The 12,931-nt window shown below is 35.5% G+C and overlaps 1 pseudogene; it reads left to right on the forward strand.

The window, feature by feature from the left end:
• The first annotated feature begins 7,951 nt into the window (after positions 1-7,951).
• Positions 7,952-8,048, forward strand: LOC138822008 (U6 spliceosomal RNA; annotated as a pseudogene).
• Positions 8,049-12,931: the final 4,883 nt, after the last annotated feature.

The following is a 12,931-nucleotide window of genomic DNA, read 5'->3' on the forward strand; positions in this document are numbered from 1 at the left end:
CCAGCTAAACTCTGCAAGTGATACTATAACTCAAATGGTTCAGTGCTAGCCTTGAGAAGAAGTGCTCAGGGACTGTGCCCAGGCATGGAGTTCAAATCTTGAATACCAACTGGGAGAAGCCATCCCAGCAACGAGCACCTAGACTCAGCCAGTCTGGGGAACAAGGAAACATGGAGAGGACTAAGAGGAGATAATATCACATCAGCTACTTTGTGCCTGCCCTTTTAAAATTAACCAGAGCCAGGAGGTCAGTGGAAGTAAGAAGCTTACCCAGCCAATGCTTATACCTGTCTACTTATTAACTGAACAGGAATTTATATTCTTGCCTTTGTCACCTGACTTCTCTACTTAGTCGCCAGATATCAGAAGTAGCTAGGGACATTTCTACCAACATTTTCAGCCCCAAGTCCTTCCTCTTGCCATTTATTTGCTGTTTAGTATTTATTTTTCCAGCCGCTCAATGCTCATAAGACTTCTCCAGTCTTCACCCAAGGACTCAATCCACCAAAGGACAGCTACTGCTCACTGCCTTCTGGGAGGGGACCAAATTCCAGCCTTTTACCCCTATTGTCCACGCCCCTTATCAGCAGGAAGTAGCCAGAGAGAATCGTAGCCCTATTTCAAGATTATTAAAAGGCTGGAATGTAAGGTCTGCTCCTGGATGGCTAGCAGAATCCACCCTCCTCACAGCAAAGTCTCCACCCTGTATCTGCGTTACATAGGCATCTGTGACACCTGGAAGAGGTCACATCTGAATTTGATGTGGCCACACCTTTCCCCGCCCATATCCTAGATAAGGCCTAGCACAGGCCCAGGCACTCTCTCTGTTCGTTTCTAGCTCTCTGCTCTCTCTGTTCATTTCTAGCTCTCTCTTTCTCTGTTCTATTCTAGCTCTCTCTCTCTGTTTTTACCTCTCTCTCTCTGTTCTTTTCTAGCTCTCTCTGCTCTAGCTCTTTCCTCTCTTTACCAGCTCTTTCTCATTCCCAGCCACGTGGAGTGCCAACCTTGCCTGGTCCCAGCAGGCCTACTGAATAAACCTACCCCTTACCTGCAAAAAAAGAAAAACAGCAATTTTTGAGGGTTTGGTTTAAAATGGTATGAAGAGAGTAGTTGTGTGACATCTTCTTTTTTTCAACCTCTAAGTAACACAGGAAGCCATTTCCTTATTTACATGCCTCTGTATACATTGAAAAAAATGCTAGGATTGGGGTTTGTACTCAACTTTGTTTTTGTTTTATTGGTTTGCCTAGAGCTTGAACTCTTGGCCTGGGCAGTGTCTCTGAGTCTGTTTATGCTCAAGGCTCATGCCCTACCACTTCAACCTCAGTGCCACTTGTGTCTGGCTTTTGTGGAGAAGTATATTGGATATAAGATTCTATGAAACCTTCCTGCCAGGGTGGGCTTTGAACCATAATTTTCCAATCTTAGCTTCCTGAATATCTATGATAATTTAAAAAGTATAAATATAAATAATAATTGCAAGTGATCTGATCTCAAGAATACCAGTGGAGAAAAAATTATGCATCTCAGGTTATTGTGATGTTCTTTCCAGAACACGGAGGGCATCACATTAGCAGAGGTGTAGTATTTTTCACAATAGAGATAAGCTATTCATGATATGAATTAAGGAATTTTAGGGTGCCCCTTACAAGTTGGAAACTGTTGGGCTAGAACGACTTCATGGCATAAATCTTGGGATCGATAGTCATAGAAATAACAGCTTACTCTGATAAAAAATAATGCTTACTCTTGACGAATTATTACAGATGCTTTATAGTTTTATTCTCTACCAGAATGTGGCTATTTTTCTATTGACTTCTCAATCTGTACACTCCATTGGAAACTGCATCTATTGCAGAATTTTATAACATGCAAAAAAGTACTATTTTGAATCTCTAACATATGGAATGTTGAGAATTTAAAAATGAGTAATTATGAGTAGTTATTTGTCATATGAATTTTGAAGAAAATATATACTCTGTCTTCTTAACAAATTATTTAATTTTAAAAGTTATGGGTTTACATAGCATTAAAGTTTTTTGATGTTTTAGAATGAGAAACTAATAAATTCATTCTTTTTCGAAAAATTCGGCAAGTATATTATGAAAATATTTTCTAGTTGCATAACAATCACGTTGATGACCCTCTGATAAAAAAGAGGTAATCAATTTTAATTAGATGTCAAATAGAATTGATTTTTAAAATATTGATACATAAAGAATAATATTTACTGTGCCAATACAGTAAAATTACATTTTACGCAGCTTATTTTTTCAATATTATTATCAAATTGATATACAGTGAGGTTACAGTAATTGTAAGGTAGTGAATAAAAAACATTTCAAACTTGTTACCCCTCCTTCATTTTTCTCACAGTTTTCCTTCACCCCTTCACCCCTCACAAGTTATAAGGTACATTTCCAACATATTGTCTTGTGAGTGCTGCTATTACATTGGTTTTCCCTTTGTCTTTTGTCTCAACATTTTGCTTTTCCTCTTCCCTTACCTATTTAAGGTGAATGCATACACAATACAAAATCAAATACAGCAGGAATGAACTATAGGGGAAAAACTCAAAGAAAACAAATCACATAGTTCATCAAAAACAACAACCACAAATGAAAAAATCTGGTTCCCTATCTTGGAATTCATTTTGCTTAGCATCAGCTTATATGGCTATATATACGCCGTACAAAGCTACTGGAAAATAATAGTTGCATGGACACTATATCATGAAAAGAGCATGTGAACTTTTTGATGGTAAAGGTGGAATTAGGATTGGTGAATTCGTGGTTCTGATAAAGGGATTTCAAGAGTTTTAAAGTTATGACAGATAAATTTGAATTGTTCAAAATTTTTAAAAACTTAGCCTATTAAGAAAATTTAAAATTTCCTGGGACAATAGGCTTTCATGCAAAGAAATCCATGGACACTTAGTAGAGAAGAAGCAATGTGGGTGAAGATGGCTCTTTTTCACACTAAACAAACCTCAGAAACGTTGCTGTAAATCTGGTTGGTTCCCTTGGAATTATCCTTAACCAGGAAATATATTCTTACTGTGTGAAACAAGGTTGTATTGGAATTTAAATTCAAGTTCTTAAAAAATAAGACATCAAAATTTGTGAATTTACCTTTAATTACCAAACAGTAATTCTCTAAAAAAGATAATTTGAGTCAAAATATTCAGGGAGAAAGTGCCCTCCAAAATGCAAGAAGGTGTTGGGTTTACACATTTCTGTTTGTAACAATTTCTACAATGTCTTTGCATTTGAAGCAGTGAAACAGAAAAAAATCTGATTATATAATTCAAACCAATGATTTCACATTTCTAAGTGGCTCACGAAAAATAATATCTTTAATACCATGAGATAGTGAAGACTTCTCTTATTACATAAGCCAAAATGTTTTGGGTTCAGAATAGAATTGAGCAAATGGAAAAGGTAAGAAAACATAGTTCTTAGAAGCCCTAGCTAAGCATATTGGCTTTAGCAGTGAAGGGAATCCAAACTTTTTATACAAATTGTATTAATAGTTTTTGGAGGGTCCGGTCGTGGGGCCTGAACTCTGGGCCTGGGTCCCTCAGGTCTTCAGGTCAAGGCTAGCGCTCTACCACTTGAGCCACAGCACCACTTTCGGCTTTTTTTCTTTTTGCTTATGTCGTGCTGAGGAATCAAACCCAGGGTCTCAGGCATTCAAGGCAAGCACTCTACCAAAGAGCCAACTTCCCAGCCCTAACTTGTGTTAATATTTTTACTAACTAAAGTGATTTTACAGAGCCTATTTGGCTCACTACAATGCCGAACAGATTGAATGGAGACATGAAAATACATTCCACATCCAAATGAGGCAACTTAAAGAGTTTTCAAAGACAAATCATGAAGATGTAACAGTGGTGGAGCCCATATAATCCTTCAGCTTCACTAGACTTGAAGCTAAGATGCTGTGATTAATTGTAAATCATGCAAGAGCTAAGAGGAGGACATAGAAGCATTTACCTTTTGTAACAGACACTGTCTTTCTAGGTATAGGTGATTTAACTCTACTCTCCTCCATACATCTTGGTGAACAAATGCAAGACCAAGAGAAAAATAATCTATTGAAATAATTTTGCATAGAATAACTTCATTGTTCCTGATATGGTATCTAAGGAGAGTCTTACGATAGAAGATAAAAGTGCAGTATTTTTCAGTTTCCTCTAACCATCTTCTTAGCAAAATATATCTTTTAGGTTAGAATTGATTGGACCAAAAAGTGATGGAGTACTTATGTTTGTGGGCACTTTAGACACAAGAAGACTTTCAAGGTAAAAGAAAAAAGAAAAAATACAGCCAAATGTTTGTGATTACAGCTTCTTGGACTGTTTTCTGGAGACAAAGTTTTACATTAGATTTCTTCTCATTGACATAGATGTTGTTTCATGGCAACCAAATGCAAGAGGGAAGTTTAATAGACTCGCCTGGCCAATTAATCAGCATGAAAGAAGAAAATGGCAAATAATATTTAATGAATTACTTTGACCAATTACTTTGCCAGAAGAAAGAAGGAAAAATATAATTCAAAATCAATTGACTTAAAAGTATGAAGAAAGAGTAGTGAAGAAAGATTAGAGAAAATATGGAGGATTGTTTTCTCTCCAGTGGAGTAATGCGTTCTTGATCTTGTTTCTTCTATTCTATCTTCACAAGCTATCAAGTGTGTCTCACGACTGGATTATCCAGTTCAGACAGATAACTCCTAGAAGAAAGATACTTTTTGCAGCAGATGTAGGTGATTCATAACCTTAGACAATCTATTTAAATCTGTTCAAAATTCTCTCCTATCCCAAACTTCTCTCTTTGGACAGCGTTCTTTGCTTTTCCCAAGACTACCCTTCATTAACTGCTTAAAATTTTGGGAGGAAATATTCATACTCTCTAGAGATTTCTGGTTGGTTGTGATTGTTGTGTGTTTTTGTTTTTTGTTGTGTTTTTAAACTGAATTTCAAAAGGTTGTGCAAGTATGTTACAATTAAATATATCCATCTAATTGTCCATTTCTCTTGGATCAGAGTCACTCCTTCCATCATTCTCAACCAAATGCTTCTCCAATATTTATTTCAGATTTACCACTTCCTTTATCATATGTGTACATTGAGTATTCTAGCTGTACTTGCCCCTTGTTCATTTTTCATTCATTCTATGTCTTTACTATAATTTCTTTCTGTTTTCAACTTCCTGATAGTCATCCTGTTAAACTGTCTATTAATATATTGAAAGGTTTATATACATTTCATGGAGTTTACATTCTGCATATGCTTGAACTGATGTCAGCTTATATTTCCATAATTCATTCATCTGCAGTAACAATTTGCAAGACTGGAGACGTAAAGCATCTAAACATGATTTTATTCTCATCCATTTGGAAGATTAATCTCAGTCAAAAAGAAAGTTAAAAAATACAAATTTTTATAAATAGCTTTGTACAGTGGTGTGATTGTTTTATTTTACATGGTATATTATTTTTTACTACCTATAAGTTTTGGAAAAAGAAGAAAACTAAAATTTATTCCTATATAGGAATGTGATAGAAATAGAAGACAGATTTTATGTTTGTCATATCTCTGATGAGTACCCATATTCAAGACTTAAAGTCATATTTCTCCCTATGTTACACAGACAGGGAAAACATAATATTGCATATGATAGGACAACTATTTGTGACGTTTTAAAATGTACCTTATTAAATGATGACATTTACTTTATTAGCAAACGTTTTGGTTTGAAATTTGGCAGGCTGATCTATTTAACACATTTCTGGAAGGCTCCTACTGAAAAACACAAATTATGGTTGGTACTATTTCTAGACTTTAATGAATGGTTGAACGTGTTTGGCATTTGTGCTGGGTAAATAATTCAACTCTATTGTAACTTGCTCCCTACACTTGAAAAACTTGTAATGTCACTAAGTATCATCTACTTCTCAAATGTTATTTTGGCGAATGTGATTTTAAAAAGTTAATTTGTAAAGGAATAACTTTCAGGCGATTAAATGTAGATTATCATTGGTTTGAGAGTGACATTTTATACCACTGAACCATGTTGTACTGAAGTCCCAGTGTTTTGCAGCACTAAGGATCTTCTCAATGTTTTCCTGAATTATATTTGAACTCTAAGTAAATTTTTCTGGGCCTTGGTAGACAAATTATGGATCTATCCTTCCAGGAACTATTTTTTGGCCCACTTATGCTGGACTAAAATCTTTCATTAATCATAGGGGAGGGGTATTAAAAATAATCTTATGACATCTTGTGAACTTGTTCACTGATATGGGCTGGCCATCTGTAAGTTGAATGTTTGAATCATAGTACATACTCTCAAATTTTGTGATCTCATCTTTCATTTTAAGTTGCCTTGCATTTCACAATTGCTTAATGCTAAATCCTGCATCTCAAGGAATTGGGGCCCTGAAATATAGGAAATGAGAAATTGAAATGGGTCTTCAATTACTTTGTTGCATGTTGCATGGGCCTATGTGAGAAGTCTTGCCGTTGTTATCTGATGATGCAGGTAACTGGTACCTGGGATCCTAGGAATCATTGGGTCGTGCAGAAGAATAATATTTGTTAGACATCTTATCAGAAAAATTTGGGCATAATCAGTAGGAATGCTTCAGAAATATGGAGAAAAAGAGTTTTGGATCAGTGAATTAAAACAATAAACAGAGAAGCAGAGTAAAATCCCTTATAGATTAGGGGAAAACAAAATTGTTTTTTTACCATGTGAATTCAGAAGACCAAGAACAGTTAGACTGTATCACAAGTTTATACCAAAGACACTGCGTTGATATTTTTTATATTCTAATATATATTTTAAACCTAATTATTTATATTCCAATTCTATTTATTTGAATAAATAAATTTTAATTTATTTGTGAAATTATCAACTAATTCTAGTAAGTTTCATTGTGTGAAATATAAAATCAGCACATATAAGTATAAAATATATAACTATATATAATATAAGAAAAAAGACACATGTTTTGCATTGTTCTATTGTGGTTACAGTATCAAAGGCAACTCTGTTTTAAAGTGTTATTACATTATCTCTACCTCAGTGTTTGATAGATTTGGACCTAAAGCTTTACTATTTGTAGATTTACAGCCTGTAGGCAAGAGAAAACACTGTGATTAAAACATTACCAATTTAAGGCCTAATAATGAGAAGAAACATCTGGACTTCTCCTGCAACTATGAAAATATTTGGTGATAGAAATGCAGTAGTGTAACTTCCTGCCTGGTAGGATGGTAGACAGGCCAGGATACTAAGTAATCATGAATATGATCAATTTTTTCACCTTCTTGGCTTTAGTTACTTTTGAAATGTTAGATATAATAAACAATTATATTTTGATAAAATCCCTTATAGTCTGAACAGTTATGACTGAACTGTTCATCTCTCTATGATCCCTGGTAACTAAGATTAGTGTTGTTCAAGTAAAACAATCTATGCTGTCAGGGTAAGATATTCTGATTGGTCTCTTCCTACAGGAAAGAAGAATAAAGGGTCAGGTAGCCATTTGTGCCAGTAAGACCTCACTTGGGAAAATGTCAACTGCAGAAGGTTAGAAGTAGCTCTTAAGCAAGGCTTACTTTGAATCCATTAGCTCCACAAAGCTAATTCAGTTGGATCAATTAGTACATGAAAAAGCCATCACCTTTGGACCTAGCAATAAATTATTGAAAGTATGATCAAATTCCAAATGAAAAAGACTTAAAATTGTCATTGACAAAAAATTTGCAAATGTGAGCATTAAGATGAACAATATATTTTTTCCACTATTCACAGAATTTTAGGAAAATAAGATCAGTAGCATTGTCAGGAACAATATAGTTTCCTTATTACAAGTAGGCAACCGTGGATATAAGTCTGTATAAAGATTGCATCATTAACTACTTAAATTTAGAAGATACTACATGCTTCAGCAGCATGTATTCCCAAATTACAATACAGAGATTAACATGACAATTGCACAAGGATGATATGAAAATTTGTGAAATATTCTGTATTTTTCATTCTTCAGATGCAAGAAATGAAAAACAGTTATTAAAAAGTTGATTACAAAATAACAAGTGTAACAACACACGTAATTCATATAATTAAATTTAGTTTCACATCAATGTATTAAATCTTCACCTCAGAAAGGTGTTTACATAACATAAACTTTACAAAACTTTTGAAATTAAACAACATTGTCATTTTATCCCAAAGAAAAATAATATTAGGACCTAGGAAAAAAAGGAATCTAAAACTTTCTATATGGAATACAATCTGAAAGGACACATTATACAAACATAGAATACTTTAAAATATTCTTTTTCAGACAATCACCAGAAATACTTTAGTTTCTGTACTATTCATTTAAACAGATAAGTTAAAATTATTTCTGAATAAAATTTCACAAACTCTGCAGAAATCATTATACATGTATACAAAAAGTCTTCAATACATTTTGACATCCAATGCAGGCAATTCAATTGGAAGAATTCCACGGAATTCATGAATTTTTACAGTTAGAATTGGTGTTGCCAGACGCTGGTGGCTCAAACTATAAAAAGAATTTTGAGGTATTACCAGGTGTAATAGACTCAGACAGTCCTACCACTATAAAGGTCATGAAAAAGTCTCTAAAGAGACTATTCAAGTTAATAAAGGTCAGAGGATTGCCCAAATACTTTTACTCTCATATCTAAACTTGCCTAATCCCACACTGACTCAAAACAGAAAAGGAGGGTTTGGCACCACAGATACTGTAGCCTGGGTTCAGGAAATTACAGATAAAAGGCCTTACAAGGCCGTTAAAGTCAATGGAAAACAAATGACAGGACACTTAGACACAGGAGCTGACAGATCCTGTATAGCTGTAAAAGATTGTCCTATGGCCTGGCCAGTGCAAGAGACTTCTTCCTTAATTGGATTAGGGAGGGCTTCTAATGTAGCTTAGTCAGCTCAGAGACTCAAATGGGTATGTGAAGGGCAGCAAGGCCACTTCAAACCTTATGTTATCCCCAGCTTGCTCTTTTCTTTATGGGGCAGAGACATCATGCAAGACATGAAATAAAATAGGACAAATAGACTCCTCATCAAAGGAGCAAAATTTTTCATAGGGGCCACTGATGAACAGCTTTATGCTGACAAAATAATATGGAAAAGTGATGATCCTGTATGGATTGATCAGTGGCCCCTAACTCAAGAAAAGATTCAAGCCATACAGGACTTAGTTCAAGAACAATTGAGTCAAGGGAAGAATAGAAAAGACTACCAGTTCATGGAATACTCCATTTTTTGTAATTAAAAAAGAAGTCAGGAAAATGGAGATTATTACAAGATCTAAGGGCAATTAATGAGGCCATGCATGACATGGGAGCCCTTCAACCATGTCTACCCTCTCCTGTTGCAGTCCCACATGGTAGATACATAATAATAATATACGTACAGGATTGCTTTTATACAATAAAATTACAACCAGAAGATTCCAAGAGATTTGCTTTCAGTGTCCCTTAGGCTAATTTTAAACAACATTATAATAGGTACCAATGGAAAGTGCTACCTCAGGGCATGAAAAACAGCCCTACCTTATGTCAACAATATGTGAAAAGGGCTATAGATCAAATTAGAAAAAAATATCCAGGGGCATATATTATTCATTATATGGATGATATACTTATGGCCGATGAAACTAGAGAAAAGACAGAAAAAATATTACAAGATATGGTAGAACAATTAACAAAATTCGGTTTGATAATAGCTCCTGATAAAGTTCAACATGAATGACCTTTAAATTATCTGGGAAAAGTGATTGGACATGATTATATTATGTCTCAAAAGACACAAATTAGAATAGATAAACTAAAAAACATTAAATGATTTCCAAAAATTATTAGGGAATATTAATTGGATTCGGCCTAGTTTAAAAATAACTTCAGGACAATTAGATCCTTTGATGAAAATGTTGGACGGAGACCCTAATCCTAAATCTACCAGGAAAATAACTCCTGCTGCCTTATCCTGTATAAAATTGGTAGAAAAAGCATTGAATACAGCTAAAATACAGCAAATTAATATTGCACAATCATGGTCCTTTATAATTCTGGCTACAAGCTATACTCCCACAGGATGTTTTTGGCAGGATGGGATACTAGAATGGATCCATTATTCCCATAACCCGGGAAAAATAGTTGCTTCATATCCCTTTTTATGTGCGAATTTGATTTTAAAGGCTAGATTAAGAGTTAGAGAATTATTTGGCCAAGAAATACCTAACATTATTATCCCTTATAATAAGAAACAGTTAGATCATTTGATACGATTTGATGATGATTGGAAAATTGCTGTATTAACTTACACAAGTAAAATAAGCTTTCATATGCCCCAACATCCTTTGTTACATTTTTATACTGAAACCCCTGTGATATTTCCAAAGGTTTTGGTTACAGAACCTTTGGGCAGGGCATTAACTATTTTTACAGATGGATCTTCTAGCGGAAAGTCTGTGGTTTATTGCAGTACAAAACCACCATTAATATCTTCTGACCCAACTGTATCTGCCCAACAGATTATTGCAGTTCTGCTAGCCTTTCAAAATTATTCAGAGGAGTTTAACCTTTACACAGATTCCCGCTATGTGGTTTCCTTGTTTCCTGCCATTGAAACAGCCCTAGTTACTGGTCATTCTAAAGTAAAAGACTAATTAATAAAATTACAACAGCTATTACAACAAAGAACGACAAAGGCATTTGTGGGACACATCAGGGGGCATAGTAATCTCCCTGTACCTTTGTCTCAAGGGAACAAGTTAGCAGACTTATTAACTAAGGAAAGTCATGTAATGTCAGCTTTAGAAGAAGCTCAGGAAAGTCATAGACTACACCATCAGAATGCTAATGCCTTAAGAAAGATGTTTCAAGTGTCCTGAGAACAGGCAAGACAAATTGTAAGGGAATATGAGGCATGCCCGGAAGTTTTTCATCCACAAAAAATGGGAGTTAATCCTAGAGGCTTAAAGCCTAGAGTTCTGTGGCAAATGGATGTTACAAAATTTGGGAAACTCTCCTTTGTCCATGTTACTGTAAATATTTATTCTCATGCTATGGTTGCTACAGCCCATTCTGGAGAGGCTGTGAAAGATGTTCTTCGACATTTGGTTTAAGCCTTTGTAGACCTAGGAATTCCTAGGGAATAAAAATTGACAAAGGACCAGCATACACCTCCAATGCTTTTGCTAAATTTTGTGCACAATGGAAAATCGTGCACAAAACAGGGATTCCATATAATCCACAAGGCCAAGCAAACATAAAACGAGCTCATCAGTCCTTAAAAAGTCAATTGTCAAGAATTAGACAGGGAGGAGAGAAGCAATACTTCCCCCATTACACTTTTAACCATGCTTTACTGGTTCTTAATCATTTCAACGCTGATGAGCAAGGAATAACCCCAATGATGAGACATTGGGGCATGGAAAAAACTACAACTTTTCCTTTACTAAAATGGAAGGATCTACTTACTGGAACCTGGCGTGGGCCAGACATCCTGTTAACATCCGGGCGAGGCTATGCTTATGTTTTCCCACAGAATGCGGAATCCCCCATTTGGGTCCCAAACAGACTCATCAGGCCTTTCTCGGGCCCAAAAAAGAGACAGGAAGAAAATCAAAATACATCAGGAGAGAAAACTGGAGCAGAAGATAAAGACTCTCTCTCTATCACCACCACAGGCTAATTCAACAAAAACCGCAACACCACCTATATGAGGAAAGATGTAGAAGCTGGTTGAAAAGGCCCGGCACATTTTGTTAATGAGTTAAATAAGGATGTTTCTCTAACATTAACAGAGCAACAAATTATTGATCCAAAATTAAAAAGAAAAAACAAAAAACAAAATAGAGGCTTTGGAAAAAGTAGTCTTAAAGTTAGGGACTGAAGTCAATAATCTAAAAACCCAGCTGACAACTAGATGTCATCAGTCATTTAAATATGTTACCCATTACCTTATAATGAGAGCTTAGATTGGGAAGTTACCAAAGTGCATTTACAAACAATCTGGAAGGACAATAGCTTAATTCATGAGATAGGACAGCTACAGGAAGACATCTCAGCCCTTAGTCAAGCTCATTTGGAAACCGTGGGGATAAATTCTTTGGCAGCAGACTTACAGAGAGTGTTAAAAAGTCTTAATCCTTTAGATTGGTGGCACTACTTGGTTACATTTGGAGTCATAATACTAATTGTTATATGTATTCTTGTTGTCTTTCCAGTTCTCTTCAAACTAGTCTTCTGCTCCATCTTCTCTATATGAGAAGAAATTTCTCTGGCACATCTAATACATAAAAAAGGGTCAAATGTCATGCCTACTCCGGTGGAGTCTGCTTAGCATGGAACACCTGCATTCAGACCTGAGAATGGGGCTTCACAGAAGCCTATCTCTGAGAATGTGACTTCACCGAAGTCTACCTCAGAGAATGGGCTTCAAAGAGGCCTATCTCTGAGAATGGGACTTCACTGAATTCTACCTCAGAGAATGGGGCTTCAAAGAGGCCTACCTCCTGGAAAGGCTGGCAAGCCCCTGGGAAAGATGTGTTTCTGTTCCTGTTTTCTTTTCTTTGCTGTATAGGAGTGCCTATTAATCTTTTACTGTTCCTGCTGCTTGTTCTACTTACTTATGCTCAATGTTCCCTTATTCAAGGCTCTTTCTTAAAAGTGTTGATGACTCCAACATCTGATGAGTGTCCTGAGAACATAACTCACCAGAGTTAAGTGCTACCATAAAAGCCCCTCTTATGGAAGCTATCAGACAAGTCATAAGTAAATATAAAAGTATTGGGGGTTTCATGACATCACTTCAGCAGAAGGAATTGTTTGTAAGAGATTTACAGGAAGCTGTAGGCATGGCTAGAGCAG

Source organism: Dipodomys merriami, unplaced genomic scaffold (genome assembly GCF_024711535.1).
Source record: "Dipodomys merriami isolate MVZ:Mamm:240054 unplaced genomic scaffold, mDipMer1.0.p SCAF_972, whole genome shotgun sequence".
In the NCBI taxonomy this organism is placed as follows: domain Eukaryota; kingdom Metazoa; phylum Chordata; class Mammalia; order Rodentia; family Heteromyidae; genus Dipodomys; species Dipodomys merriami.